At 39.5% G+C, this 6330-nt stretch overlaps 1 long non-coding RNA gene across 1 annotated transcript; it reads right to left on the bottom strand.

Moving 5' to 3' along the window:
* Positions 1 to 512: 512 nt before the first annotated feature.
* LOC108449803 lies at positions 513 to 6103 on the bottom strand. The gene is made up of 3 exons (XR_001866107.1): positions 6093 to 6103; positions 5327 to 5466; positions 513 to 678 (listed from the first exon to the last, which is right to left on the bottom strand). It is a non-coding gene; the product is annotated as an uncharacterized LOC108449803 (long non-coding RNA).
* Between the last annotated feature and the right edge of the window lie 227 nt (positions 6104 to 6330).

The following is a 6330-nucleotide window of genomic DNA, read 5'->3' on the forward strand; positions in this document are numbered from 1 at the left end:
TTTTTTGGGATTTTTTAGAGATTTTTTAGAGATTTTTTTCAGATTTTTTCGGGATTTTTGGGGGATTTTTGAAGGATTTTTTAGGGATTTTTTAGGGAATTTTTTAGAAATTTTTTGGGATTTTTTGGGGAATTTTTTTGGATTTTTTGGGATTTTTTTGAGAGTTTTTACGGAATTTTTGGGATTTTTAAAAGATTTTTTCTCGATTTTCTGGGGATTTTTTTAGAATTTTTTGGGGATTTTTTTTTCATTTTTTGGTGATTTTTGGAGATTTTTTAGGGAATTTTTTTGGATTTTTTAGGATTTTTTTGAGAGGTTTTACGGAATTTTTGGGATTTTTTAAAGCTTTTTTTCTGGATTTTTTGAGGATTTTTAAAAATTTTTTTGGGATTTTTTAGACATTTTTCGGGGATTTTTACGAGGATTTTTGGGGATTTTTTTTTGGAATTTTTTCGGACTTTTTAGGCATTTTTTGGACGTTTTTTTGCGGGTTTTGGAGAATTTTTGGGGACGGGTTTTTGAGAATTTTTGGGGAATTTTTGGGGGATTTTTCAGGAGATTCTGGGAGGTTTCTTTGGGGTTGCTTTGGGAATTGTGGCCCCTCCCGCAGGACGGAGCCGCTCAGCGCCCGGCGCCGCGCCCGCGCCTCCGCCTGGCAACGCGCCCCAGCCGGGGGGGCTGAGGGCCACAAACATCGGGGAAAGGGCGGCAATTAGGGCGGGAAGGTCGGGGATTTTTGGGGATTTTTTGGGATTTTTGGGGATTTTTTGGGATTTTTGGGGATTTTTTGGGATTTTTGGGGATTTTTTGGGATTTTTGGGGATTTTTTGGGATTTTTGGGGATTTTTTGGGATTTTTGGGGATTTTTTGGGATTTTTGGGGATTTTTTGGGATTTTTGGGGATTTTTTGGGATTTTTGGGGATTTTTTGGGATTTTTGGGGATTTTTTGGGATTTTTGGGGATTTTTTGGGATTTTTGGGGATTTTTTGGGATTTTTGGGGATTTTTTGGGATTTTTGGGGATTTTTTGGGATTTTTGGGGATTTTTTGGGATTTTTGGGGATTTTTTGGGATTTTTGGGGATTTTTTGGGATTTTTGGGGATTTTTTGGGATTTTTGGGGATTTTTTGGGATTTTTGGGGATTTTTTGGGATTTTTGGGGATTTTTTGGGATTTTTGGGGATTTTTTGGGATTTTTGGGGATTTTTTGGGATTTTTGGGGATTTTTTGGGATTTTTGGGGATTTTTTGGGATTTTTGGGGATTTTTTGGGATTTTTGGGGATTTTTTGGGATTTTTGGGGATTTTTTGGGATTTTTGGGGATTTTTTGGGATTTTTGGGGATTTTTTGGGATTTTTGGGGATTTTTTGGGATTTTTGGGGATTTTTTGGGATTTTTGGGGATTTTTTGGGATTTTTGGGGATTTTTTGGGATTTTTGGGGATTTTTTGGGATTTTTGGGGATTTTTTGGGATTTTTGGGGATTTTTTGGGATTTTTGGGGATTTTTTGGGATTTTTGGGGATTTTTTGGGATTTTTGGGGATTTTTTGGGATTTTTGGGGATTTTTTGGGATTTTTGGGGATTTTTTGGGATTTTTGGGGATTTTTTGGGATTTTTGGGGATTTTTTGGGATTTTTGGGGATTTTTTGGGATTTTTGGGGATTTTTTGGGATTTTTGGGGATTTTTTGGGATTTTTGGGGATTTTTTGGGATTTTTGGGGATTTTTTGGGATTTTTGGGGATTTTTTGGGATTTTTGGGGATTTTTTGGGATTTTTGGGGATTTTTTGGGATTTTTGGGGATTTTTTGGGATTTTTGGGGATTTTTTGGGATTTTTGGGGATTTTTTGGGATTTTTGGGGATTTTTTGGGATTTTTGGGGATTTTTTGGGATTTTTGGGGATTTTTTGGGATTTTTGGGGATTTTTTGGGATTTTTGGGGATTTTTTGGGATTTTTGGGGATTTTTTGGGATTTTTGGGGATTTTTTGGGATTTTTGGGGATTTTTTGGGATTTTTGGGGATTTTTTGGGATTTTTGGGGATTTTTTGGGATTTTTGGGGATTTTTTGGGATTTTTGGGGATTTTTTGGGATTTTTGGGGATTTTTTGGGATTTTTGGGGATTTTTTGGGATTTTTGGGGATTTTTTGGGATTTTTGGGGATTTTTTGGGATTTTTGGGGATTTTTTGGGATTTTTGGGGATTTTTTGGGATTTTTGGGGATTTTTTGGGATTTTTGGGGATTTTTTGGGATTTTTGGGGATTTTTTGGGATTTTTGGGGATTTTTTGGGATTTTTGGGGATTTTTTGGGATTTTTGGGGATTTTTTGGGATTTTTGGGGATTTTTTGGGATTTTTGGGGATTTTTTGGGATTTTTGGGGATTTTTTGGGATTTTTGGGGATTTTTTGGGATTTTTGGGGATTTTTTGGGATTTTTGGGGATTTTTTGGGATTTTTGGGGATTTTTTGGGATTTTTGGGGATTTTTTGGGATTTTTGGGGATTTTTTGGGATTTTTGGGGATTTTTTGGGATTTTTGGGGATTTTTTGGGATTTTTGGGGATTTTTTGGGATTTTTGGGGATTTTTTGGGATTTTTGGGGATTTTTTGGGATTTTTGGGGATTTTTTGGGATTTTTGGGGATTTTTTGGGATTTTTGGGGATTTTTTGGGATTTTTGGGGATTTTTTGGGATTTTTGGGGATTTTTTGGGATTTTTGGGGATTTTTTGGGATTTTTGGGGATTTTTTGGGATTTTTGGGGATTTTTTGGGATTTTTGGGGATTTTTTGGGATTTTTGGGGATTTTTTGGGATTTTTGGGGATTTTTTGGGATTTTTGGGGATTTTTTGGGATTTTTGGGGATTTTTTGGGATTTTTGGGGATTTTTTGGGATTTTTGGGGATTTTTTGGGATTTTTGGGGATTTTTTGGGATTTTTGGGGATTTTTTGGGATTTTTGGGGATTTTTTGGGATTTTTGGGGATTTTTTGGGATTTTTGGGGATTTTTTGGGATTTTTGGGGATTTTTTGGGATTTTTGGGGATTTTTTGGGATTTTTGGGGATTTTTTGGGATTTTTGGGGATTTTTTGGGATTTTTGGGGATTTTTTGGGATTTTTGGGGATTTTTTGGGATTTTTGGGGATTTTTTGGGATTTTTGGGGATTTTTTGGGATTTTTGGGGATTTTTTGGGATTTTTGGGGATTTTTTGGGATTTTTGGGGATTTTTTGGGATTTTTGGGGATTTTTTGGGATTTTTGGGGATTTTTTGGGATTTTTGGGGATTTTTTGGGATTTTTGGGGATTTTTTGGGATTTTTGGGGATTTTTTGGGATTTTTGGGGATTTTTTGGGATTTTTGGGGATTTTTTGGGATTTTTGGGGATTTTTTGGGATTTTTGGGGATTTTTTGGGATTTTTGGGGATTTTTTGGGATTTTTGGGGATTTTTTGGGATTTTTGGGGATTTTTTGGGATTTTTGGGGATTTTTTGGGATTTTTGGGGATTTTTTGGGATTTTTGGGGATTTTTTGGGATTTTTGGGGATTTTTTGGGATTTTTGGGGATTTTTTGGGATTTTTGGGGATTTTTTGGGATTTTTGGGGATTTTTTGGGATTTTTGGGGATTTTTTGGGATTTTTGGGGATTTTTTGGGATTTTTGGGGATTTTTTGGGATTTTTGGGGATTTTTTGGGATTTTTGGGGATTTTTTGGGATTTTTGGGGATTTTTTGGGATTTTTGGGGATTTTTTGGGATTTTTGGGGATTTTTTGGGATTTTTGGGGATTTTTTGGGATTTTTGGGGATTTTTTGGGATTTTTGGGGATTTTTTGGGATTTTTGGGGATTTTTTGGGATTTTTGGGGATTTTTTGGGATTTTTGGGGATTTTTTGGGATTTTTGGGGATTTTTTGGGATTTTTGGGGATTTTTTGGGATTTTTGGGGATTTTTTGGGATTTTTGGGGATTTTTTGGGATTTTTGGGGATTTTTTGGGATTTTTGGGGATTTTTTGGGATTTTTGGGGATTTTTTGGGATTTTTGGGGATTTTTTGGGATTTTTGGGGATTTTTTGGGATTTTTGGGGATTTTTTGGGATTTTTGGGGATTTTTTGGGATTTTTGGGGATTTTTTGGGATTTTTGGGGATTTTTTGGGATTTTTGGGGATTTTTTGGGATTTTTGGGGATTTTTTGGGATTTTTGGGGATTTTTTGGGATTTTTGGGGATTTTTTGGGATTTTTGGGGATTTTTTGGGATTTTTGGGGATTTTTTGGGATTTTTGGGGATTTTTTGGGATTTTTGGGGATTTTTTGGGATTTTTGGGGATTTTTTGGGATTTTTGGGGATTTTTTGGGATTTTTGGGGATTTTTTGGGATTTTTGGGGATTTTTTGGGATTTTTGGGGATTTTTTGGGATTTTTGGGGATTTTTTGGGATTTTTGGGGATTTTTTGGGATTTTTGGGGATTTTTTGGGATTTTTGGGGATTTTTTGGGATTTTTGGGGATTTTTTGGGATTTTTGGGGATTTTTTGGGATTTTTGGGGATTTTTTGGGATTTTTGGGGATTTTTTGGGATTTTTGGGGATTTTTTGGGATTTTTGGGGATTTTTTGGGATTTTTGGGGATTTTTTGGGATTTTTGGGGATTTTTTGGGATTTTTGGGGATTTTTTGGGATTTTTGGGGATTTTTTGGGATTTTTGGGGATTTTTTGGGATTTTTGGGGATTTTTTGGGATTTTTGGGGATTTTTTGGGATTTTTGGGGATTTTTTGGGATTTTTGGGGATTTTTTGGGGATTTTTGGGGCATTTTTCAGGAGGTTTTTTGGGGGGATTTTTTTTGGGAATTTTTGGGGATTCTTTGGGGGGATTTTTTAGGGCATTTTTTAGGACTTTCTCTGGAAATTCTTGGGTATTTTTTGGGAATCTTTCAGGGCATTCGTGAGAGTTTTTTTAGGGATTTTTTTTGGGTTTTCTGGGGATTTTTTGGGGGGATTTTTTTGGGGATTTTTAAGGACTTTCATTGGAATTCTTTCAGAATTTTTAGGGAATTTTTCAGGCTATTTTTGAGGCTTTTCTTTGGGGATTTTTTCGTGGCTTTGGGATTTTTTTAGGATTTTTTTTGGGAATTTTTTGGGCTTTTTTCGGGGATTTTCCGAGGATTTTCTCAGACTTCCTTCACAATTTTTTAGCCATTTTTTTAGGAATTTCTCAGTGGATTTTGGGGGGGTTTTGGGGGTAATCGGAGACGCCGGGGCCGATTTTGGGGTGCAAAGAGGCCGATTCGGGACCGTTTTTGGGCTGAATTGGGCCGGATTTGGGTCACTCACCGCAGCTGACCGGCACCAGCCGGGGGGGGACGTAGCGCCGGCCCCCCCCCAGCCCCGGGGCTTTGGCCACGCCCCCTTGGCCTTCCTCATCCTCGTGGTCGTCATCATCATCATCATCATCCTGCGGGGGCGGGGCCACGCTCAGGACACGCCCGGTTAGGCCACGCCCACTTCGGACCAAGCCACGCCCACTTACCCAAAAACCACGCCCGATTTGGACCTTAGACCATTTTGGACCTTAAGCCACGCCCACTTTGGGCCTTAAACCACGCCCAGTTCAGCCCGAGCCACGCCCATTTTGGCCCTCAAGCCACGCCCATTTTGCCCCTTAAACCACGCCCATTTAACGCCTTAGCTCCCGCCCATTTTGCCCCGTAAACCACACCCACTTCAGCCCAACCACGCCCATTTTGGACCTCAAACCACGCCCATTTAACCCGTTAAACCACGCCCATTTTGGACCTTAAGCCACGCCCAATTTGGACCTTAAACCACGCCCATTTCGGACCTTAGACCACGCCCATTTCGGACCTTAGACCACGCCTATTTTGGACCATGGACCACGCCCGGTTCAGCCCAAACCACGCCCATTTTGCCCGTTAAACCACGCCCATTTGGGGCCTTAAACCACACCCACTTCACCCTAAACCACGCCCGTTTTGGACCTTAAACCACGCCCATTTTGCCCCTTAAACCACACCCACCTTACCCCAAACCACGCCCATTTTGGGCCTTAAACCACGCCCAGTTTACCCCCAAACCACACCCATTTTGGACTTTAAGCCACGCCCATTTAACGCCTCAGACTTCACTCATTTTGCCCCTTAAACCACGCCCACTTTAGCCCAAACCACGCCCATTTTGCCCTTAAGCCCCACCCACTTAGGGCTTAGGCCCTGCCAGTTTTGTCCCTTAAGCCCCGCCCACTTCACCCCAATCCCCACCCATTTAACCCCAAACCCCGCCCACACAACCCCTTAAACCCCGCCCATTTCCCCTTTAAA

This window comes from Corvus brachyrhynchos, unplaced genomic scaffold, assembly GCF_000691975.1.
Source record: "Corvus brachyrhynchos isolate BGI_N302 unplaced genomic scaffold, ASM69197v1 scaffold3450, whole genome shotgun sequence".
NCBI lineage: Eukaryota > Metazoa > Chordata > Aves > Passeriformes > Corvidae > Corvus > Corvus brachyrhynchos.